Source organism: Haliotis rubra, unplaced genomic scaffold, assembly GCF_003918875.1.
Source record: "Haliotis rubra isolate DU_JTF1 unplaced genomic scaffold, ASM391887v1 Scf1423, whole genome shotgun sequence".
Classification (NCBI taxonomy): Eukaryota; Metazoa; Mollusca; class Gastropoda; order Lepetellida; family Haliotidae; genus Haliotis; species Haliotis rubra.
Genome location: NW_025765363.1, coordinates 70266 through 96096, shown reverse-complemented (window position 1 = coordinate 96096; position 25831 = coordinate 70266). Strand labels below are relative to the sequence as shown.

General features: G+C 39.7%; 2 long non-coding RNA genes across 2 annotated transcripts in view; one reads left to right on the top strand and one right to left on the bottom strand.

Annotated features, from left to right (window-relative positions):
- LOC124269142 overlaps nt 1-25216 on the top strand; it is a 32680-nt gene extending 7464 nt beyond the window's left edge. Inside the window, exons 2-6 of the long non-coding RNA XR_006896440.1 lie at nt 18023-18277; nt 19009-19139; nt 19479-19678; nt 20572-20752; nt 25207-25216. This is a non-coding gene — a long non-coding RNA (uncharacterized LOC124269142). The remainder of the gene's footprint in view (nt 1-18022; nt 18278-19008; nt 19140-19478; nt 19679-20571; nt 20753-25206) is intronic.
- Nucleotides 1003-11826, bottom strand: LOC124269143. The gene is made up of 3 exons (XR_006896441.1): nt 10974-11826; nt 2964-2972; nt 1003-1013 (listed from the first exon to the last, which is right to left on the bottom strand). It is a non-coding gene; the product is annotated as an uncharacterized LOC124269143 (long non-coding RNA).
- Nucleotides 25217-25831: the final 615 nt, after the last annotated feature.

The window sequence follows — 25831 nt, the reverse complement described above, 5'->3', positions numbered from 1 at the left end:
AGGAACGTCAGATGGATTCACAGGTGTTAGTATCGTTGGGAAATGGTCACTTCCACAAAGGTCGTCGTGGACTGACCATTCGAATTCACTCAATAGGTTGGAGTCAGTAATAGATAAATCAAGAGCTGAATATGTTCCTGTGCCAGGATGTAAATACGTAGTTGAACCGTCATTGTAAATGCATAAATCATTATTTGAAATGAAATCCTCCAGTAATTTACCTTTGGTGTTTGTATTAGTACTGCCCCAGAGTGGATTGTGCCCATTTAAATCGCCCATGATTATACAAGGTTTAGGGAGTTCATCATACAGAGCCTGAAGATCAACCTGCTGAACAGATGATGAAGGCGAAATGTACAGAGAGCACAGAGTAACTGCAACATGCAAAGTGAGTCTTACTGCAACGGCCTGGAGACTGGTTTTAAGTACAACCGGGCTGTGGATTACATCATTCCGAGCAATGATTGAAGATCCTCCAGTGGCTCTATCGCCCAGAGGAGAAAAACAATGATATGCATTATACTGACGTAAGTCAAAATGATCAGTCTGCTTTAGATATGTCTCTTGTAAGCAGAATACTGACGGTTTAAAATCTTGGACTAAAAGATGTAAATCATTCAAATTCGTCCTGAGTCCTCTACAGTTCCACTGTATTAGAGGTGAAGAAACTATCTCTTCGGGGGATTAACGGGATATCGACCCCTTACTTTCCTCGAAGGTGACAAGCTATGTGTCCTACCATGGTTCTGGTCGGACACATCCATGTCCTCGAGTGATCCAAACTTGTTAAATAGTTGGACCGGATTATTAGCCCCTTTCGGGGTTCTACCACTTTGATTCTTTTTAATTGTTTCAGCTCTAGATCTGGATTTGATTTTTTCAATTTGTTTCTCATTGTTGTCTGATTTTGGAGATGATGTTTTTTGTGTGAGATGAGGACGAATCCTTATCGCTGGATGTCGTGGACTGATTTGATGTTTGTGAACTGGATGTTTGTGTAGGTTTTGCATGTACTGCGGCAGATATCAAAGTTGGAGCAGAGGATTTTGCCCAAGTGTATTCTGTCTGGCAAGCAACCGATTTACATGGAATAGATTTGGGAGTTGAAGTTGAAGCAGAAGTAGAAGTAGAAGTAGAAGCAGTTGCGGCGGCATAAGACGGGCCCGGAGTTTCCTGAGCCATGACATATTTCTTAGCCTCGAAAAAGGTGATGTTTCGGTCATGTTTGACTCGTGAAATTTTTGACTGGAGTTTCCATGTCGGGCAGTCTCTGGAAGACGAGGGATGACTTCCAGAACAGTTTACACAAGCAGACGGGTTATTGCAGAGGGTACTGTCTTCACATTTGCCTCCACATCGGTGGCAGGCAGCTGGATTATGGCAGGATTTGGAGCCATGGCCATACTTTTGGCAATTGTAACACCTCAGGGGATTCGGAATGTAGGCATCGACCCTTAGGTGACAATAACCAGCTTTAAGTGAGTTAGGGCGTGACGGAAGACAGAAAGTAAACAAGTATGTGTTGCTTTTCAGAATTTCATTTTCTCTTTTATACGTAAACCGTTGTACAGCAGTGACTCCTTGAGAGTGCAACTCTGAAACAATGTCTGCTTCAGTCATGTCAGATAAGCAACGTCCTACATCACGGACGATGCCTTTGCTATTGTTGAGTGTCCTGTGAGATGAAACCTTTACAGGAACATTGGCCAGAGAGGTAGTTGAAAGCAGAATTTGTGATTGTATTTGTTTCTTGCATTCAATAAGAAGAGATCCAGATCGTAATTTTTTAACTTCTTTGACTTCGCCAGCCAAACCTTCTATGCCTTTCGCAATAGCAAAAGGATTCAATTTCAGGGAACCATTATTTGGATCAGACATTACAAGAAAGCGAGACCAATTTGCAGGATTTGTGAGAGCTGTAGCAGCCTCGTCCTCCGACGAGAATGAATCATCTGATTCATGCGAACGTTTTTTTAAGTGGTGGTGCCATGATTGTATTGAATATGATTCACTCTCCTAGCTCCCCACCCACCATGGAGTATCAACGAGGACGATGCCGTATGTCTGTGGATCTCCTACAGACGGCACCAAGGATACTAGGAGAGTATACTCAAGCAGGAAAATACCTTGAAAAGATAGATCCTACCAGATTGGCCCATGAGCCACCGCCTTCTGGCATAGGACTCTAGGCAAATTACAAAAGTAATAACTTGTGCTTTTAGCAAATAGGAAATTGCCAAGACCAAACAATAAAATTTCGAAAAGTCAAAAGTGTGCAAAAATATTTACCATGCACAGGGCTTGGCGTGACCAGCCGATTGATAGAACCGGGCCAGTTCTACCACCCGTCTAGGTGAAGTCAGGGCCGAAGTGGTGTGTTGGGCAAAGGAACACTGTTCCTGGAACCAGTGCCCTCAACCACCAGACTACCTTCCTCCACCGACACAGGGGCGCAACCCACGGCAAACGGGTTGGTGGACCAAATATCCCCCCGGGTCCACAACGGGGGGTTGAAGGGCGCTTAGCGTGACCCAGCACCCACCACGAGGAGGTGGCCCTTCATGGGTGCCACAAGTAGTGTATAATATTTAAGATAATGATTGAAGCCGCTTATACATATTTGTAACTGTATCACTGAGGTGATGGACTATGTCTGATGTGTTTAATAGATGTGTAAATTTAGTAACTGAGGAGGCGTTATTGAAGGATGGATATACATCAGATTGTTGCATTGTTTGGAACAGGTCGTATCGCAGGTCGTTGTACATATCACAGTCTACAAGAAAATGGATTTCATTTTCTATTTTATCCGAGCAGAAGGGACACACCCTAGCGTTGAGAGGTATTGCGGGTCGACTGTACCTGAGTTTTTTGAATGTTTAATTGCAGGCTGACACAACGAAGAAGTGCGAACATCTTTCTTGAAGATCGGGGAATGGGTCTAGTCAAGACATAAGCTTCACGCTTCAAATCTTTCTTGGTTAGGCGGTATGTTCGAAGTTTATTTCCGTTTGGGCTGCCATGGTCATTCCAGAGTTCATAAAACCAACTGTATTCGTCAATGATATGAAGCTCTTGTCGAAGTTGTGTCATGTCTACTGTAGATTTGCTAATTTGCTATCAAATCAACGCTAGGATTTTTAACCAAAATGGGAGTTAAGAAATATATGTGGATCGAATTATGAGTAAATGGTCAGAGAAAGCACTCAATTGGAAACATTGGAGAGGTTACATTAACAAACACACGTGTGTGTATTTGAATCTCTCACTGTGTATTGTCCTATCTCTCTCAATGCAACACATCTCAAACCGTCAGTTGTCATACTTGGTAGTCACGATTATTACGTGAGTCATAAGCTATAAATAGTTTTCCGGGAAAGTCCTATTAAAGCGAAAATCGACAGTCTTTACAGGTAGTTTGATATCATCAGCAGTGTCGTACGGATCAATGGCTTTGGAAGGACGCTGACCGTGAGGAAATATTTCATTGTGTACAATATATCTTATTCCTCAATAGATGAGATCGCTCCTCATAATTGATCCATGTACAAAGAGTGTAGCATTGAGATGGCAGGTGCTTTCTATTTTAAAATTTTACTGAAAATAATCATCGAATGATAATCGCCAAAATGAAAGTATAAAGTTTAGATTGAAATCAGCTGCACTAGTTCCGTTCTCGAAGTGTTTAAATGAATTGTAAATATTGCAAATTTCATTCCTTGAAAGTACATATTCTGTTGCAACAGTAATCTGTCCTCAGTATTCAACGATTCCTATTGTAGATTATACAGAACAGGGCAGTGGGGCAACCTAATGGTTTAAACAACCGCTCGTCACGCTGAAGACCAGGGTTCGATTCCCCACATGTGTCATATGTGCAGTCTGTTTCTGGTGTTCCCCGCCGTGATATTACAGGAATGTTGCTGAGGGAGGCGTAAAACCATACTCAATCACTAAACAGAATAAATGCCAATCTTGGCAAAATTATGTATCCAAAATAAATTCTCGAACGCCCATGTCCAAGGTATGGAACATGGTACAGAAAATGTAAGGTAAAGGTACTAAATCTAGTGTCCATCATCTTAAACATGGAGATCAATTACTTACCAATAAATCAGATATTGCGAATAAACTTGGTGAAACTTTCGTTAAACAAGATTATAATGAAACATTTTCTATTCATGAGCTCCATACTGCTTTTGTGCAAGCTCATCATACTGCTACAGGTGCTGATAACAAACATTATCAACTCCTGAAGCACTTACCAGAATCATGTTTAGAGACGTTCTTACACATTTTTGATGATATTTGGACGGGTGGGAAATTTATTTCCTCGTGGCGTGACGCTATAGTAGTACCAATACCTAAACCTGGTCGTGATCATACGGATCCGTCCAATTATCGATCGATTTCACTAGCTAGCTGTGTTTGCAAAACCATGGAACGCATGATAAATAATCGCCTTAATCGGTACTTGGAAACAAATAACCTTATAACAGATATACAATGTGGTTTCCGTAAAAACAGAAGTACTGTCGATCACCTAGTGCGTTTGGAATCATTTGTTAAAAACGCTATAATTGATAAACAACACCCTATGTCTATCTTTTTGGATCTTGAAAAAGCATATGACACTACGTGGAAATGTGGCGTTTTAAAAGATTTACATGGCTTCGGGTTGCAAGGCCGTCTGCCTCACTTTATAGCTAACTTCTTAAATGACAGACAATTTCAAGTCCGCGTGGGTTCTACCCTGTCTGATCATTACAATCAGGATAAGGGTGTCCCACAAGGCAGTATTTTGTCTGTGACTTTATTTAGTATCAAGATCAACAGTTTATCCAAGGTTTTAAATGATTCAATCGATGGATCAGTTTTTGTGGATGACTTCAATATTTCTTGTCGTGGTAAAAATATGCATACTATTGAACGGCAACTACAGTTGTTTATAAACAAAATAAATAAATGGTGTCTTGGAAATGGCTTCAAATTTTCTAAATCAAAAACTTATTGTATACATATCTGCCGTAAATACAAACCGCATAAAGACCCTGAACTATCTCTAAATGGCACAGCCATCAAAGTTGTGAAGGAGGCCAAGTTCTTGGGTATTATTTTTGACTCACTCTTAACGTTTCTATTAAATCTCTTAAAACTAAATACCTGAAGGCACTTGACTTGTTTCCAATTCTAAGTGGGGAGGGGATCAAGCTACCCTCCTACATCTATATCGATCAATGGTACTTTTCAAACTTGATTATGGTTTCATCGTTTATGGTGGAGCCTGCAAAAGCAACCTAAGACTGTAAGATTCTGTCCACCACCAAGGTCTAAGACTTTGTCTTGGGTCCTTTAGAACTTCTCCTGTTGACAGTCTCTACGTCGAGGCCGATGAGCCATCTCTCACACAACGCCGTATAAAATTATCCTTCCATAATGTAACAAAACTATATTCTAATGAGTCAAATCCTGCATTTAACGGTTTTTAATCCTCTGTATGAGGATCTATACAATAAAATGTATTCTCTTGTTCCGCCTCTGGGACTAAGAGTCAAACCTTGCCTTTCTGCTGCTGGCATTGAGCAAGAAAATATCTCTCCTTCCCGTTTTCTTTCTTCCCCTCCTTGGCAATTGGTTTATCAGTTTTTTGTCTGTCCAGATTTGAAGAGATCATCATACAACGATGTCGTATTGGCCACACAAGATATAATCATGAGTACCTATTGAAACGCGAGGATGCTCCGTTTTGTATCCCTTGTGATGAAAGAATCACGATCATGCATGTCCTCCTTGACTGTGTTGAATATTCCATCACAAGGGATATCTACATCAAATCACGAACTATGAAGGATCTTTTTAATAATATAGGTTCTCATTTAATTATTGCATTTTTAAAAGAATTAGATTTGTTAACTGATTTGTAAATAGATAAATATTTTATGATTGGAAGTTTAAATTAATAACTCAGATTATTAGTGGCTCTAAGGGGGGTTGAAGTATTGTAAAATTATTGTCCTCCTGAGATGGTACTTAAGTCTCAAAATTGTCAAAGTCAGTTCAAACTTACCAGGATTTTTAAACGTAGCATTCTTGTTATTTTAATTTTGGCTACCATTTCTTACAATCGCCAGCAGCTGAAGGGATGGTGTAAACCCAGTAGGGTCCATGCAGGTAGTAAAGGTACTGTAAGTCCCCATGGTCCCTAGTATGGTGATCTACCTTCACTTGTTGGCGATCTCAAGCCCGTTTTTATATTGTCTTGTCATTTACAGTTCAAGTATTTTAGATTTAATTATAGTTTTAAATGTATTTCTGTGATAGTCTAGCTGTTTTACTGTCCTTTGCAGACAGGTAAGTGTATTTGCTAACTTTCTTTTTATTCATTTATATATGTACAACTTTCTTAGTCACGATATGACTGAAATACTGCCGATGAAACTTTAAATTTTAACTCAGTCACTAACTCAATCACTCACTCACTCATTTATGCCTCATCTTACAGCTACCTTTAGTTGAGTTTTATGATTGCATAAACCATTTTAGTGCAGGAAAAAGGCTTCGGTTGTTACTGACTTCTTAGAAATCATTAACTCTTACAACACGCCTGTCAATTCAATTCAGCATAACTCTTGCGAGAAATACCTGGAAAAACAAAATCAATAAACGTCGTCTACACTTTTACCAACTGGGACTGCTGATCATTTCATACACCACTCGTGCGTCAGCGTTGTTCCAGCTGTCGGCATTTTCTCTGTTAGTGATAATACCAAGTAGGGTGGTGGAGCAGCCTTGTGGTTGGAGTCCCAACATGGGTACAATTGGTGAAGCCTATTTGTGGAGTCCCCCGCATTGATATTGCTGGAATATTGCCAAAAGCGGCGTCAAACTCATCTCACTCTCTCACTCACTCACTAAGTAATGTGACGGGTAATAGCGAGACACAATCTGGGGTGACATTCGTGACCTACAATTGTATTCGGGTCTTGTCCTTCTCATGGCAATTTTTGCGACTGGTTTCCGTTTACGAAGTTTTTGAAAGGCATTTAGAAGTTGGACGAAGATGACGGCACGTTTTTATGGTTAGAATACCCTATAAGATAGGATTAATGTACAAAGATAACAATATATATGTATTGGCTTAGGCATTACAATATATTGTAATCGTTGTACAATAACCCTCTCTTAATGATTGTGGGGGTTAAAGTACTGTAAGATTATTGTCCTCCTGACAAGTCCCAAAACATTCGAAGTCAATTAAAACGTTCCACTTTTTTAATCGTAGAATACCTGTTCTTTTAATGCATGGCTAGATTTGCTAAATTGCTAACGACTGAAGGGGTGGTGTAAATCCAGCTTGGATCCATGCAGGAAGCAAATGTACTGTAAGTCCCCATAGTCCCTAAAGTACTGTCGGAAATAGAAAAAAAACTGTATTTTCTCATTTATCTCAACAATATATGTAGTTGATATGTGCAAGTGTGAAATATTTGTTAAACTAAGTTCGGCCTAACTACATTCTCAGTGGTAGGGACATAGGAAACGTAGAAAAAGGACTTTTGTACTGAGGAGAGATTAGTGCAGAAATGAGCAATGCGGTTTTTTCAAAGTCCAAAACGATTTATTTGGAACAGACCATGGTTCTATGCAAATTAGTGAGCGACGATATTGTATTACAAAGGACACTTTTGAAATGCCCAATTTGAAATTAGACGTAGCTTCATTTATAAACGATAGCTGGCGTCAAAAATAATAACTTTCATGCTGAAACTATTAAGGATGTAGCTTCAATGGAGTCTCACTGTCACTATAAAAAGAAACAGATATGATGGTTCGTCTCAAAAGCAAAAGCTGGAGGGGTGTCGCCGACGATCGTTGGGGTCGGGCTAGGGGATACAGTTATCAGCTAAGATAAGATAATCCTTTAGGGCAATTATAATGGGGAAGTACACGGCATGCCATGACAAATTACAAATTATATCTAGTCCTGTCGATCTTCGTGATTGGGTGGTCATGTCACCTATATATTTTGAGACATTTAAAACGATGCGTTTCTATGGTTATCAGGTATCACACTATTTTATATATCTCAACATAAAGAAAAGACACGTAAGATGTTAATCAATAAGTGAGACATCGTCAGCAAACATGAAAATGCACACAAATCTTTGAGATGCCCCCTTGTGCCTGTAGGCAGCACATGAATCTGAATAGCGGTGCAGTCCATTTTACCATTAAGGGGCCGAGTGTATGTAAAGCGATAAACTGCTGTGAAGCGTGTCAGTCTACTCTCGCTCTTGTGGAACGGGTTCTATTTGCTATTTTGCGGTTGACGATTTTCATACACAACCCAGTACAACACTCGAATATTTTTTGTGTTTAACGATAAAAAAAGTACCAAAAGGTTACTTTCTGTCCTAGCCTAGGTTCTGTGTGTATGAATGTTTTATGGATAATACGTTTGTGCTGTCCTCGAGGGGAATGAAATAACGTTATGTAAATTCAAAACGGGGTACTAATAAAAAACAACAACAAAACTTAGTAATTGTATTGCTCAGTGGTAGTTTATTTGCTTTTTGCTACATATAAGTCTCTTGAATCTGCTACTCGTCACCAATATCACTGTCATCAGTATCGACGCCAAGTTCGATGACAAGTTTTTCGATTTCATCCTCTAGGGCAATTTCTCGATGCCAGTAACGATCCTCAATTTCCATCATATGTCTGCAACAGTCTGACCATTAATTCTGGCCAATAGATGACAATTGTTCTTCGCAAGCCCTCTGTGCAGAAGCCATTTTGAAATCTAAATTCTGGGACCCAATCCAATTTTTCAAATTCGCCCAAATTTATTCTATGGCATTGAAATCGGCGTGATAAGGGGGTAATCGGAGAACAATATGCCCATGGGTTTTCAGAATTTCATCGACATGATATACGGGACCGCGCGGACGTGATTTCACAAGTGCCAGCAATTCAGCCTTCAACATTGAATGTGTAAAAATATATCATGCCTTGTAGCCACGATTTGATTTCATCTTTCCGATTGGCAGTTGTTGCAGCTTTGTCTATTTGTTTGCTATGATAAAGGGCATTGTCCATTATAACTACTGAGTTTTGGGGCAGATTAGGAATATGTTTTTCTTGCAACCACTTAGAGAAATTGTTGACATTCATTTCGTCATGGTAATCGTCGCTCTTTTGTGTGGCTTTAAATATCAAAGAAGCATTAGGAATAAACCCCTCACATGTACCAGCATGGACTATAATTTATCTTGGACCTGTCCCCGATGGTACCCGAATACCGCCAACTGCTCCCTCCTCATCAGTTTGCCAACATTTTGATACTGTGTGATGGGCGTGTACCCATGTTTCGTCGATGTACACGATTGGACGGTTTTTTCTTTACGGTACTGGCGAAGATATCTCAAATGCCATGCAACAATGTCTTTAGGACCTGTATGTATGAACGAGTTTTCCGCCATTTGAAACCATTTTTTCTTAAACATTTACACATTGTTTCTCTACTCCCTGTATATCCCAAATCATCAGTAGCCATTTTCATAGTTTTTTGGCATTGTCTTGGTTACTGTTGCGATTTTTCATGACATTCAAATTTTCCCTACGAGTACGCACAAACTTACTGGTACATCGTGTCATTCATTCGCAGTATGACATGTAGCATGCTGGCAAGTGCACTGTGTGTGTGCTGTCGGAAGTCAAATGAGTTTTGGCAACCTCACGAATGAAACCCCGTTTACCCAATTTAGAGGCATTTTTTTTATAGTTTTTGATTTTGTTGCACCAGATTTTATACAAACAAATAACAGTGATATTCCAGTATAATGATGAAAAATCATTTTTAGATAAATTATGACGACCAGAACGTGTAAAAGCATTGATTGACGAACACTTTGTTAACATATAATATTCAAACAGTTTATGTTGAAAAACTTGAAAAAGATGGCATAATGTTGTTAAACTTATTTCGAAAAATTAGTTCCTTGAAGAGAATTAAGATGATATTTATTGGATCATTGTTTTATTTGGGTAACCAAGCATTACATGTTTCTTTTCAATTTTGAGTTTTATTTGTGCTTTAGCCTGTAGCCAGTTCTCAAGTTTTTCCATATATGGTTTACCTTGTTGCAAGACCAGAATAAGTGGATAGTTGTTTCTATATCTTCGAGCAAAACTACAATTACTAGTGTCTTTATATCCTATCTTTTCTAAAAAATGTTTGTTGGCAAGATATGGTGTAAAAGTCTGTATTGGAACCATTGTAATCTAGTATCTTTCGTACATCTAAAGGGAATAGTATTGTAAAGTGGCCAATCATTAGATATAATGTCGTCGTATAAAATGTTAAGTTCCCATTTCGATGCATGTTGGTTTTTTTAAACCTAGACCTGAAATTAGAGTTTTGTACAAGTATTGCGTCCGTTTTACATTCTTACAGAGATGTTGCATATATCGGGGTAGAACAGGGTTTGGTTTGCGTTGTATTGTTTTTAAATCTGTATTGATCTTTTGAAGATATTGTTTAACGGAGCAAATAAGACCATGATATTTCAGAAAATTTGTTTTTATGTCAAATTGTTTTAGAAACGTTTCAAATTGAAAGAATTTACCATTATTATCAATCAAGTCATTAATCCAGCGAACCCCGTGTTCATACCATTCTTTGTAGTAAACCGTTTTACATTCTACCATAATATTTTTATTATACCATATACTTTCAGTAAGGATTTCATTATCACTATCATTTTCAGAGTTTAATTCAAGTTGAGATGTAAAGTCCCACCACGCTGAAACGACATCTTTTGTAGTAATTATTTCTTATAAAAGGAAGTATTTTATCTCTCAAATGTTGACAACTATACTCAAATATATTACCATAACCTATCTTTGGGAGATTCAAAATAAAAAGATTACACCATTTAGCAGAGTGTGAAAGAAAGCGTCTTAGCATGGACAATTTTTGCGATTGTATAATTATAGGATATCAAACGAGCTTCCTCTTTCATATCAAGTTTATGTCCCGAGTGAAATAATTTTGCTTTGTCACGAGCTTTAGCGAGTGACACAGCAAAATTTTTTCACGAGGGACATAAACTTGATATGAAAGGGGAACGAGTTTTGTATCCTATTTATTACCCACGTTCTAAAAATGAAAATATTGTTAAAATAAAGCAATATCTTGCTTTCCTATATAGAACCGCACTGCGCGGATTAATAGATCATATTGGTGATTGGAATGTCGACCGTTTCACTCCAGGGAAACGTATGCTGCGTAGAGGCAATGTAGTTCCTTTAACTAGTCTAGATAATAAATAAATTATGACGGAATCAAGTCGTAATCAAAATTTAATTCTTTTCATTAGAGGATTTGCTTTCAAATACAATAATGTAATTCATCAAAACACTTGTAAACTGTAAACCTTTTTAATTTAACTACGTGACCTAAATATCGCCTGAACGTCAGTCGGCCATCACTGTCGGTATAGTCGTGTTGAAAACTGTTCACAAACAAGCAGATAAAAGTTACGCATTAGGAGCAACACACACAACTGAAGAAGCCAAATGTGAATAACAGGATACTGTATGTCTCAAATAGTTGTGGTTAGTGTCGTTGTCATTGCTTACACGCTATTCTTCATCGGAGGACGAGTCACTGTAGATAATACGGCGACGCTTGGCGGAGGACATTGGCTCGTCTCGGCCTGGAATTCCCACTTGTCCAGATTCGATGTTTATGTTGAATACTCCACCGTAAATTGGGCCTGAAAACACACTGCCTACAACCTCGAATGAAGAGGATTTCAGCCGATTGTGTTCTGACTGTGAGAAGTGTTATCAACCTCTAGATGAGAAACCACGGGAGGCATGGCAGTGGCAGTAGAACACACGTTTTGTGCGGGAGGACAAGTGGACGCGGCTGACAGTGGCAGTGATCGAGATACCAAGGTGCCGCTCATCTTTTGATGTTGTGCATTAGAAACTTTGGCATATGAATTCACAGAAGCAACATTTTTATGGCCTGAAAGCTGCATTATGTGTGTAGGTGCAAAGTTATGTTCACTGAGAGTTTGCAACATGGTTTTTCTTTCACTGTGATTAGTCAAGCGTTTGTCACTTAACAAGTGTGCGTGTTGTGCCATGGATTTCATGATGTTTCCAAGTTTATTTTTCCCCACTGGCTGTCGCTTAAACCAAGATTCGCCATCACGAGGGACACCCTTTGTGTGTGAAGCTAAGTAGAATGGATGATCATTTGAAGAGAAATTCTGAGGACGGAGGCTACGATACTTCTTGTACAGTGCTACCGGAAATCTGGCAGGGTCACTCGGTACAGCCCATACTCTCGGGGGAATCCGTCTTGTGTCGTTCGGATTAGCACCGGTGCGGGTCTTGGTTTGTCGCTCGCAGTACTCAAGATACTCCTGACCCTCACTGTCAACTCGAAGTGAGACATCTCCCCAGAGCATATTTCTGTGTGGACGGACAGATCTTAAGCCAAAAAACATGGTATTATTCCACCACAATGTGTTAAGAATAGCATCGGGAGACCCCTCTCCGAGTTGACCCACTTCTCAAAGTTTGTTTATTTCGGATTGTGACGCGGCCTCGGCGGCTTTAGGTAAGTTCCCCTTCCCTTCCGCCTTCACGTGCTTTAATTTACACGTAAACACCTCCCTAGATCGAATTCGGGGTCAAGTAGTATTGATTTTTGATAGTTCAATCTCTTCAAATGGCGGTCCAAACTTGATCGAAATCCGCGGAGTGACGATGGCTCATACTCGTCCCCGTTTGCTTTTTTGGCATCCATGAAAAATTTGCAAAGTAATTGATTCAGTTCGAGTGGGGGATTTTTCAAGAGATCTGTGTTCCTGCAGAACATTTTAAAATAAAATGAGACCGTTTTCAAGTCGTATTTTGTTTTCTTAGCCGTGTTTTCATTTTCATTTTTGGTCAGAAAGTCATCAATTTCTTTATTCCATACTTCATCATTTGTGTCGAAATTAGCATCTAGGCCAAGATCTACATCATTCTCATCTTCTCTAAAGAGTTCATTAATCAGTTCTTGTGACAGATCACAATAATCGCCAATCGGCAAATTTGGGGGAGGGACCCACGAAACAGTCTCGGGCAACACTTTCAGTCTGTGTCTAGGTACTTGTTTTTCTCCCTGTGCAGTCCTGACAACATACACGTTGAATGTATTCAATGGCCTGATAATATTCACAACTCTTCCAACCAGTTGTCCGTCAATTTTGACCAAGTCATTAACTTTTACGGGCGACGCCATATTTGTTTACACTCCCGATAGTCCTAGCAGACGTATTTGTTTACTTATTTAGATTGTTTTATTTTCGTTTTTATGAACAGACATTTTAGTTATTAAAGGATTGAACACTTGTGCTTGTAACTACACTAAAAAATAAATTTTATTTAATTTCATAGAAGTGTTCTCGTTTTACATGCTTTCAGAATGTGTGAAAACTTTTGAATGAAAATCATGAATGGAATGAGTGATGAAAGTAGTACCGGTAATGTCAAAGTTCACGTATTAGCCAATCAAATCAATCGAAGGTGTTATGACACATATGTGTCAGAATACTTTGTTATGAAACCCCTTTACGAAGTACCACGTGGGTAATAATACCTTTTATGTTGGGCATATTAAATCCTCCATCTTTTTTATCACTAATTATCTGTTTTCTTTTTATCTTATCAGGTTTACTGTTCCAAATAAATCTGTAACATTTTCGTTGAAATGCGTTTGTAACTTTAGGAATAGTGCCAAAGAGGTGATTTAGTTTTGGAATGATTAGTGATTTTAGAACTACATTTCTACCGAGCGGAGTAACGTTACGGGCAGACCAGATATACATTAGTGTTTCACATGTTCTAAGTTTTTCTTTGTAATTCTCTTCGACTATATCGTCAGTATCTAGCGTAAATGTTATACCAAGTAGGTTAAATTCTTTTGAGGACAAAGTTTCATTCTCGAGCGCTTTTTTGATCCTATCCATATAAGCCTTGTTTTTTCGATATTTTCATTTTTAGTCCTGAGAATCTTGCAAAGATATCCAATACATTTAAAACTGCAAAAAGGCAATCGTCACACTATTTTCCTCTTTCTGTCTTTCTCTTTTCTTATATGATGAGTATTTAATTGTTTCTCCTCGTATCAATAGCAATAATGTTTCAAAGAACAACTGATCGTCAATAGTAAATTCATTTTCATTCGCATCTGTGTTTTCATATTGTGAACACGTTTCTGAGATTATATGTTTAACCATTGTGACATATTTTTGATCTCTCAAAAGGGAGTTATTAAATTTCCAAAATCCTTTTCCGCGGTCTATTTCATTTAGAGTAAAGGTAATTGATATAGGAGAGTGATCCGATTTAAAACTAGCCTCTATTGACGTATCTGTTATGGAGGGAATCATGTTGTGTGAAACCAAGAAATAATCGAGCCTAGCCTGTGACCTGTTTGTCCATGTCTTCAGTGAAATGTACATCCTGCAAACAATAGATTGAAGAACGTTTCTTTTTTAAAAATCTGAATATTTCCTTACGTTTAACTTTGTCATTTAAGCCTCTACAGTTTAACGATGTAACTTTTATCGTATCCATAATAGTATGTTAAAATGGAACATAAAGTTGGCGATGCAGCAAAGTTTTACACTTTCCATAGAAACAATGTTATCTGACAGAACAAATTTCATTTTGTTACTGGTAACGTCATGTTGAAATGTAATGAAGAGTAGGAAAATATGCAACAAGAAAATTTCAATAAAATAAAATGCCATATTCCTTTGGCGGAGTGGAAGTGTACTCGTGTCGGAGTACCCACGGATGACAACTTTAACGTCAATCGTATACTTAAAATGTGCTTAAATATGATACTTACATTTATATTGCATGAAGTTAATCCATATTAATCCATATACGAAAAAGTAACACAAAAAACAGTCACAAACAGAGTCATCCCAACTGAACAGAAGACCGACCACGTGTTCATACCAGGCCGGTGAAATCTGCACGCAGTCCACGTGTAGCAGATACCTGTAGTCCAACTATTTATATTTGTAAGAAATTGAAACGTTTGAAACTCAAAATCAAGAAATGCAACAATTACTTAGGTCAAACAAAAAATAAAATATCTTATCAACGCAAAACACTCTATTTGGCGTGAAAATATTTTGGCGTGAAATCATATATGATTATATATTAGAGTGCAAGTGGTTCATATCGTCAATAGAAGTTGTAGAAAGAACATTTCTGTCAACTTTGTTTACATTATGACTTGGGAGTTCATATTAGATGACTGTCACTGTACGATTTTCAAAGTTTAATCATATTTCTTCCAAGATGACGTAGGTTTTGTTGGATCTCTCGTTTGCAATATGACCTCTGTCCCGAATAGTAGTCGCTTGGCGTCCAAGGATTGCTCGTTGCTTCTTCATGAGAGCTGGTAGGTCGGTCTGAATACTAGAATTAGTACCTTTCAACAGCTTTGTGGCTCCATATACGGCGTCTCTGTCGGACATATGAATGAAGGTAGCAATCATCGACGGTGGGCAGAAGGCTTATTCTGGCGTTGATTTTCAGATTTTGGTAATCTATGCACGATCTTAAAATACATAGTGTCGGCTCGGTCCTCACTGAACTTAAGCGATTTAGTAATGAACTTTCTCAAAGTTTTCTCAGCGTCTTCCTGGGGTTCTTCCGGAATTCCATAAAACAATAGATTACTTTTCCGGTCATGTATATCTTTTAGAGTCACTTGTTTCTCAAGAATCAACTTTTCTTTCTTGAGTTCAGCTATCTCGTTACGGAGAGAGTTCAAATCGTCATCATGTTGTGAGACCGCGGCGTTTCAACCCCACTAACTGTTTGTTTAATGTCAGAAATTTCACTTTTAAGGGAATATATGGAAGCTTGAAGTTCTGTTTTGGAATTAGAAATTAGCGCAGCCAACCTTTTTTCTGAGTTTTGGACAATTTCTTCCATGTTCGCTGTAGCACGTGTTGCTCTCGCTGTGTCAGACATCCCCACGTGGCGTGTGTATTTCAATTGTTTTATCGAACGGTTTTGAAATTGAAAAGAAGTTTACCTTCAATACTTTGCCTTCCAACTGTAAGGTTTAGTTCATATACATTGCCTGTTTTTCAGCAGTGTTTAGGCATAGTCATCCGTGGGTAGCGAGAGCGCCTCAAACACGCGACCGCCTAGGTTTCATGCGCAACCGGAACCAGCAGTTTGTTCCTCTACTTAAACATTCAAAACTCTGTCAAATGCCATGTGCGACTTGATAAGATTCAAATACCTGCAGAGTTTAATCCTCTTTTAACAGTCCACGTTTCAAGATACTAGTATACAAATGCTCGAGCAGAAACACGATGCTTCCGAATCATTGCGTAGTAAGTGATTACTGCGAGGATCACGAAAATCACGTGTGCGAAGTTTTCACACCTGCTCCCCCTTCGAGTGGGTAGTGGATCAGTTCACGGCACGCTCCCCCCCTCTCCTTTCACAAACGCATCTTTCGCGCACCTCATTCTGATGTTGGTTGGACAGTTTTGCCCGATTTTACGAGTAAACATGCTTTTCTGGATATCCTATTACGCATCTCACTGAACCCCAAGTTAGTGGGTTATTTCGACATATGCTATTTTCAGTTGTGTAAATTTTAGGGATACAGAGTAACACCCTAAAAACAGGGGTTTTTTTCTATTTCCGACAGTACTTTAGTATGGTGATCTACATTCAGTTGTTGGCGATCTATAGCCTGTTTTTATATTGCATTGTCATCTATAGTTAAACTGTTTTAGATTTAATTACTAGTTTTAAATTCGAATCTGTGATAGTCTAGTTATTTTACTGTCCTTCGTTCACAGGTTTTTACAATTCACCATTAAGTACTTGTATAAAGTTAATTGTTTTCGTCACGATATGGCTGAAATGTTGCCGATGTGACGATAAATGTTAACTCACTCACTCACTCTAAATGATTGTATTGTTACCTTTGTACATTCTCCCATCTTGCCTTGTGTAAACATGTTTTATCTTTGTATTCACTCTGTCCATTGACTCAGCATTCACCACATGAAGGAGCAAGAATTAGCTCTGAAACGTCGTGATAAAGAATAAGAAGTTGCTATCACAAAAAGAACGTGTCATGTATTCAACAAACACGTACACAATAAAATATTCAAACCACCTTACACAGCACCTTTATTGAAGTTGCATTAACAACATGGAGTCTGCATACTTCACTGGTGTCACGATGTTGGCCTAAGGCAGTCCTTCTCAAGTTGAAGGCAGTCTTCGGTTACGTTGTTCGTGAATTCGTGAAACTAAGCACTGCTGGATCAGGAAGGTCAGCTTCTTCAAAGCTTCATTTTCACGAACAGACTATAGTTAATCCCACCCTACTTCACACCCCACTGTGAACTTATTTATGCTTAACTGCACTTGTAACAAGATGGATCCCCAATAGATCTAACGTTATGTTTCACGAATACGTGTACTTTCCTGCTATTGAGACATAAGCTGATATGCAGACTGATTGACCATAAATGACTGTAGTTTTGATTTCTAATAAAGATATTTCAATACATTTCAGTGAAAATGAACTGTGCAGTATGAATTTATACATTGGGATGATATAACCTTGCCTTGCCTTGCCTTGCCTTGCCTTGCCTTGCCTTGCCTTGCCTTGCCTTGCCTTGCCTTGCCTACAAATTGTTGTCTATAAAGTCAAATGAAATCTTCAAAGACCAAATCGTCGAGGGTTGTCAAAGTGAAAACTATCAAGTTTAGTGAAATCGTTTTGTTTTTACGACTCAGCCTTCTGTTCTCATCACCTCCATGTGATATTGCTAGAACATTGCTATAAACGGCATGAAACTAAACTCACTCACTCTTTGTCGTGTGTGATGCATATCTTCGCTGAAATATTATGCCTGCCCTATGGGACAGTTGATGTAAATGCTTCTTTTTTGTGTAGAGTGTGAACGCGGACGAAGATGGCTTCTTCGTATGGTGACATGTCTCGAGCTTTCAGGAACCTTGACATTCAGGACGGCTATTCTGAAGACCCAGAAGGATCAGCCTTGAAGTATGCCACGTTAGATTTGAGGACCAAACACCGAAGTGTCAGGCAAACCAGACTAAACGTGACCCGTGGACAGATGAAGATTTTCCCCCAAGCAGAGCAGAAACAAGCTGTGCTACCCAGAAATACGTGTGGAAAAGACCGCATGTAAGTTCATATAAATTATGCTAGTAGCACAGGCCCTGCTGTCATAAGGGGCGATAACTTTGAAACATATCGGTAACATAAAGCCGTGGCGTAGCAGATGCTTTTAATATGAACTGTGTAACATTCATTTTCGAGTTCAAAGCATTATTTAGGCGAGTTGTTACATGTTTGTTTACTTAATTCGGTACCCGTGAAGATCCGGGTAAGAATAGGTCTTCAGCAACCCATCCTTAAAAGTATCCATTCTATTTAGTAGGGCTGGCTCAAACGATCGGAAGTATCGTCGATAGGAAAATCATATTCATGATTATAGATATGAAAATTGTGTAATCAATAATAACGTATATCAACTTATGTGAAAGAAGAAAGTTAAAATTTCCTCACACAATTTACCAATTTGGGACTTTATTCAGGTTCTTCTTCTAACTTTTGCTTAGGACGTTGTTTTGTTAATAATCCATGCAAAAACATGTCACCACTCACCAGTGATGTGAAATATAATTATTTCTTTCAGAGACATTTTTGGCATTTTTGCTGAAGGTTATGTATCCGATATTTATCGATGTTTAGTTAACGAGTGAGTGAGCCCCGATACCCTTCTCGGCCTTTTCAATACGATACCGTTTAAAATATGTCTGTATTTCTGTCGCCGCGGTAGGAAAATCTTTGCACAAATGACAACATACATCGTCTGTGTCTGTCCTGCCTCTAAGTTGGTTCTTTCATTTCAGAAATTTCTCCAGAATCCACAACTTTTTGTTCATGGTACTGAACGGTATGATGTCAAACAAAAGGGTTTGGCACGTGCTGGTTCTTATCCATGCTGTCAAACCTTGCTGACAAGCCTCGACTTTTGAAAAAGGTATGTGTACTTTAAATATTACTTGGTTGTGTTCCTGGCTGTATTGAAAACTAAGCTATATTCCTGGTCTGTAAAAAATGAAGTGATAACCTAGAGATGATTTCGTTATTTCGCAAGATGTATTACGTTGGCAAATTTGACACGCCATTCGTCACCACTCGCCACGTCCCCGTAACCTCCAAGAAGACGCAATTCGGCTTGTCCCGGAATAACACGAGTTGGTCTCGAATGATGACACGCAGCGGATTCTCCGAGTTTAGAATGTGGACAAATCTAATATTGTAACATTTAGCCATCTTCACAATTATGAATATACTACAGACAATTGTCGCATTTAAGGTGATCAACACTGGATCATACGCTCAGACAGAAGGAATCTGTCATTGCAAGCTGTGGAAGTTTGGAGAATGGGTGGACATCTATATCGATGACTCTTTTCCCCTGTATCAAGGGAAGGCCGCCCCTGAGCTCTATGGTGCTGCGTCTTGGACAGCCTCCGACGAACTGTGGGTTTCCCTGGTGGAGAAGGCTGTAGCGAAGTACGTATGTCTCAAATGAGATAACTCATGACCACATGCTTGTTTGTTAATTTTATCTAAAATGAACAGGATAACAGTGCCTCATTTCTCTGTCATATTCAATACCGAAATTTATATATGAGTGTCATCCAGTGTATATCCAGCGATACAAAACGAGAGGATATGAAACAATAGGTCTTATTTGTTTTATGTTGGAAGAATGTTAGACCTGGGATGGAATTGATCTTCAGTAACCCATGCTTGTCGCAAGAGGCGACTAACGGAATGTGGTTGTCAGGCTCGCTGACTTGGCTGACACATGTCAAATGCGTTGATCAATGCTCATGGTGTTGATCACTGGTTGTCTGGTCCAAACTCAACTATTTACAGAGGACCGATCAAAAAGCTGGAGTGTGGCGTTAAGCAACGAAGTTACAAAACACAATAGATAACTTGGAGTGATACCAGAATCGATTTTATTTATCTGATGATGTCATCAATATATTTACACATTTGAAAAGAGGAACATGTTATCTTCTGAATCAGTTATTGCAAATATGGCTTCTGTATCCCATGGATTGATCGCAAAGTTTATGTGTTTTCTCATTTTCTTGTCTGTTGTGAAAGCATTCAGCTCTCAGTTGTTGCACTGACGCCAGTACGTACGTCATCTAGCGAAATCATCTAGCAACTGGCATGCGGTGGTGACCTGCTTCAAACACCCGATCCCATTAGACACCTTTTTCGACAAGCATGGGTTGCTGAAGAACAATTCTAACCCGGTTCGTCAGGGGGCTTTGATTCTGAAAGGAAAACAGTCAGTAACAAATATATGACATAAGTTCAAATCATACACCAGTGAAAATGTAACTGGCAATAAGTTTGCCTTTTATTCTTTACATTTTATTGTTCAGGATGTACGGATCATACTGTGTGGTAAATGATGGTGGTTTGCCGAGCGAGGCCTATCTGGCCCTAACAGGAGGAGTTGCTGAGACTGTTTTGCTTGAATCTTACACATCCCGTCCCCACGATCTGTTCCAACGACTTCACAAGGCACTACAGACTGGCGCAATGGTGACATGTGGTATTCTTGTAAGTAATATCTCAATTGTATTTTCAAATGTAAATATTTTTACCCTTTTGTCTTCTTTCGTAAATTAATCTGCATTTAAGTCTCCTTGTTGAAACAGATTCCCAGCAACATATAGAGTAGACTCAAGTTATTTAGTAGACGGTAGAAAATAGAGTTCTTTCCCTTCGAAGATTAAAAATACGGCGACGACCAGCCCGTTGCTATCGCTATTGTAAAACAAGCCTTATCCTAAGTCATGGTTTTGCCGTGGTGTCCCAGATGTGACCGTCCCAGATCCAAAGATCCGAATCTTTGATTTGGGCAGAAAAAAGGCTCGTGTCGTTATATTTCTGAAAAAATATAGGGAACAATCCTTGTTCCTTAGCTGTGATGAGATCTCCCTTTCTTTGAGATAACTTGTCAACGTGGTCACTGTCTCATTTGGAAATTCACCAAACCTTAACGGTTCAACAAACAATAAACATACTGCTGGTAAGTAAACACATTCCTAAATACTTTTGACCTGACACTGAAGCCTGTTATCACAACTATAACTGAAAGTCAACACCAAATCAACTTTTCATCTTTAAGGCTAAACAGTTCACTTTAAACTAAAATGATCATTTAAAGTCCATGGAAAATTCATCCCAATTGATTACTTCAACTTGAAGCTACGAATTAAACGTCACTAGTATGTATGCGGAACTATTGTTCTCATAATTCCATCCTTGACAGAGCTACACATAATCTAGGCGTTAAGGCACATCCCTGAACAACACCTGGTGTATTCCAACCTTTCTCTCTATCAATCTGGATACGAACTTCGTCACCAGGTTTCCACTCTGGCAGAGTTTTCATACTATGATGTTGGTTGGAGAATTTCTTTGAAGATTCCTTGTGGCACTTGTCATTGTTTCTGACGACGTGGAAATCTAGACACTTGGGCAGCAACACCATCTCTAGCACTGGGATAGAGCCAAGGGGTTGCCTCCCCATTATCAACTGGGCTAGACTTTTCCCTGTTGACTGTATTGGAGTGCTCCTGTAACTTAACAGAGCGAGAAAGTGATCAGTCTGCTTCAAAGCAAGTTTTGCGATTTTCACAACAGCTTCAGCCATACCATTGGCTTGAGGGAAGTGAGGTGAGGAGGTTGTGTGTTTGAATCCATACTGCTTCTTGAATCGCACCAATTCATGAGCTACAAACTGTCACGAGCTCCTCCGGTATACCCCATCGTGAGAATATGCTCTTGAGCTGTCCAATGGCACCTTTTGATGTAGTGCCTTCAGGTACACTACTTCAAGATAACGAGAAAATTCGTTAATCACTACAAGGTATTGATGTCCTTGAAAGTACGTAGATCGGCGGCGACTCTTTGCCATGGTCGATCAGGCAGGGAAGTTGGTTGTAATGGTTCTTTCCTCTGTGCTGATAAGTTAACCTGGAAGAACGTACAGGACGATACTTTTTCTTGAATGTGTTGATTGAGTTTGGGCCACCAGATGCTCATTGCGGCACGTTCACGACATTTTGTTAGTCCCTTGTGTTCCTCATGAATTATGTTGAGGATGTCGATTCTCATACTTTTAGGGATCGCAATCCTGTCTCTGTACAGTAGTATGTCTGTGGACACTGCAAATTCACCTCTGACTGGGTACTATGCTCGTGCTGACATCTCTATGTCGCAGGCCATCCGTTCCTAGTCAGAGATGTGACTACTTGTCCTGTGTCGTGGCATCCTGAATCTCTGTGAGTCTATGATCAGACATAGGCTTGGTCTCAAGGACGGACTCTGTGAAGGCTTCCATTTCCTCTACAAGGTTATGCATCATTGCTGCACTGGAACTATCTTTAAAATTCAGTGGCGCCCTTGAGAGCATGTCTGCCACCACCATGTTCTTTCCTGCTACAAGTTCTGCTACAAGTTCTGCTACTACTTTCAATCGCATCAGACGCATCAGGCAGACGTGTGCATATGATAGGTGATTTATCCAATTCCGATTTGTTGATCAGGGGTACCAGTGGCTTATGGTCTGTCAGTAGTTGGAATGACTCCAGTCCATACCGGTATCTTGCAAACTGTTCGCAAGCCCACACACTCGCTAGGCATTCATTCTCTATCTGAGAATACGTAGTCTCAGCAGGAGTTAAGGTGCGTGAATAGAATGCCATTGGCAAATGTTTGTCGCCATGCTGTGAAGCTCCTTAGCTGTAAGTAAGTGCGTCAGCACTGACGACCGAAGAATGCTGCATCTTGGGCAGGACCCAAGGGCCACATTGCATCAGTTTTTAGTAGGTCACTCGTTGGACGAAAAATGGGTTCAACCTTTTCTCAAAACTGTCCCAGATAGTTTATCACGCCCTTGGCTCTCCGAAGCTCGGTGGTATTTGTTGGTGCCGTTAGGGCCCTGATAGCCTGGGTTTCTCTGGGCCAGGTTCGACCCCGTTTTTGCTAATCACATGTCCGAAGTACCTGATTGATGATTTCCAGACTTCACAGTTCTCCCGGTTCAGTTTCATGCCTGAGCGTTTCATACGTTCGAGGACACTTCAATCTCTTGTTGTGCTCCTCGAAAGTTAGCCCTCATATTAGGACACCGTCCATAATAGCTTCTGAGCCATCAAGTCCTTTGAGTACTTCTCAATATTTCCTCTGAAAAATTTCTGGAGCGGATGTAATTCCGAAGAGCACATGTTAAAACAGAAACGACCTTAGGGGGTGATGAGGGTCATCAAGAGACTGCTTTCTGGATCCAATGGAATCTGGTGGGGAATCCGCTTGATGCATCAAGTTCAGAGAAGTAGCGAGCTCCATTCAGCTTTGGAATTACGTCCTCGAAGATAGGGAGAATGTACCTCTTGCGTTTAACAGCTACGTTTTTCAAGTCCACACATATCCTGATTTTCTTGTTGCGTTTTACAACAGGAACCATCGGAGCACACCACTCAGCGGGCTGTGTCACCTCCTCAATGATGCCGTCTTGCACCATGCGCTTTAACTCCGCTCTTACTTTGAGTAGGAGTGGGAAATTGCACTCTTTTGGCAGTAGACAAACTATAGGGAACATACATCCTGTTTCAACTTAATTTTGACTCTGAGTGTCTCTGCAACACTGATGTGTCCGCACCTGTGTCAATCTTTACTGGGACAGGCTTTCCTCCAATCACAAAGGCTGACGTGCCAAGCCTTTGTCTCCTCACATTGAACAGATCCAAGGAAATAACAATCGTTTGTTTTCCTTCATTCACATCCTTAGTGCAACACACTTGTTGAAAATGTCCCATTTTGTGACATTTCAAACATCGTTTGAATCTTGAAAGGGATTTAGCTTCATCTGTGTGCTGCTGACATCCACATTGGACACAACTTGGTGTCGATGAGTTGTTATGTCCTTGCTACCGGGCATGTGACACACTGCTCCTTGATCCACCCTGTCTGTGTCCCCTGTTGCTATGGTGACTTGACCTGGCATTGTTGTGACGTCTGTAGCACCACGGTCAGCACCCTGGCCGTTTCAAGGTCCAGTTGAGCCTCCATTTGTAATCTTTGTAATCATTTGTAAATATTGGTCTAGAATTCATGTGACAATTCGATCACGTTTGTGTATAGTCTTTATTCATGTGAATGTAGGCCATCGGCCCATGGTACAACGTTATACATTGGCAGCCTTCAAGCTGCAGCGACGACGATTGTTAGCATAGAAGATGAACATGGCAAGATTTCTTAAAACCAGAGGAGTAGCATTACTCATCAGTCGATTTAATTTACACAAGGTTGGATGGGTGAAAAACATCGACAGGGATAACACGTTTACGTTGATCATCATAGGCAGTACAAATATGTATGTATACAAGTATGTATTCGCCCTTTTGTCACCAAAATCACAATATTAAGCAAGTTCCTATACGTGACGAATATATGCTTCAACAGATTCAGGTGGTTGTTATGATCTCTAGTTAAAACGTGCCCTCTCGTGATTCACGTTTCTCTTGGGGATGAAGTGATTATCAAACTGCTTCAACACGAAATTGAAGTCTTTCTTTTGTCCTCTTTAGATAAGTGAAACGACTTCATGATATGTTCTGCCTCTCTCCCCATCGCGTAGACGAGTGAACTTACTTGTAATTCACAAGCCTGATCTTAGTATTTAGACAGCGTGAAAGAGCAAAGAAAACGTTGTTTCCACTCAGGCCACCCTTGCGGTCGCTCAAAGGTGAAATTATCCGAGGCCTTGAATTCAGACATGACGTGCAAATTAATCACAGTTTATGGCACAATGTCACTTACAAAGTTCGTTCAGGGCATCGGCGTGGCTTCTTACATGATTCCTTCTGACACCACGTTTCGAAAGGAACAAACAATGGCGTGTTTCCATTCATTTTATTGACCATGTGTCGGGTACACTTTCATAATGGCGCCTGACATGACATGTGGTTTTCACCGCGCATGCGCGTTTATACAAAACGTTTTAGAAACATCATAAACAGGTTTTCATGAAACATTTATGAAACCCTTAGAAAGCGTTGTAAAAACGTTGTGTGTTAGCTGGGCACCCCTGTGAAGCACCAACTGCGGGCAACTGCAGAATGAGCTCCGTTTACAGCAACAAAATATCGTCATTAAACTGCTCTTTCCAGTAGATAGTGGAATTTATATACATATATCTGTGTTTTAATCACCCACTACTTGTTATTTGCTAGGATAGATATTGATTGATTTAATCACAATAGAGTTAACATAACAGTTGATACCAGTTGGTGTCAAGAAGCTTGTCTATGTCACTACATGACAATTAAAACATATCAGAAGCTGTACAGACATTCTTGCACTTTATCTATTGAATCTGATGGCTACGTTTATCATTTGTTTTTACTTTAGACTTCTAGGTTTCAAGTTTGCGTTTGTAAGGCGGTGTCAGATGAATAGTTTTATGAGCCATGTTCCGACTGGAGTCATGGCATGTGACTTGTAGGCATTCTTCAGATTTTCATGGCACAGGTCCAATGTGTTATTCTGTATGCAGGAAACTTCAAATTCTGATGATAACTAAGGAGAACTTAGCACTTCTCTGAGAACATACAGACGATTTTCTATGGC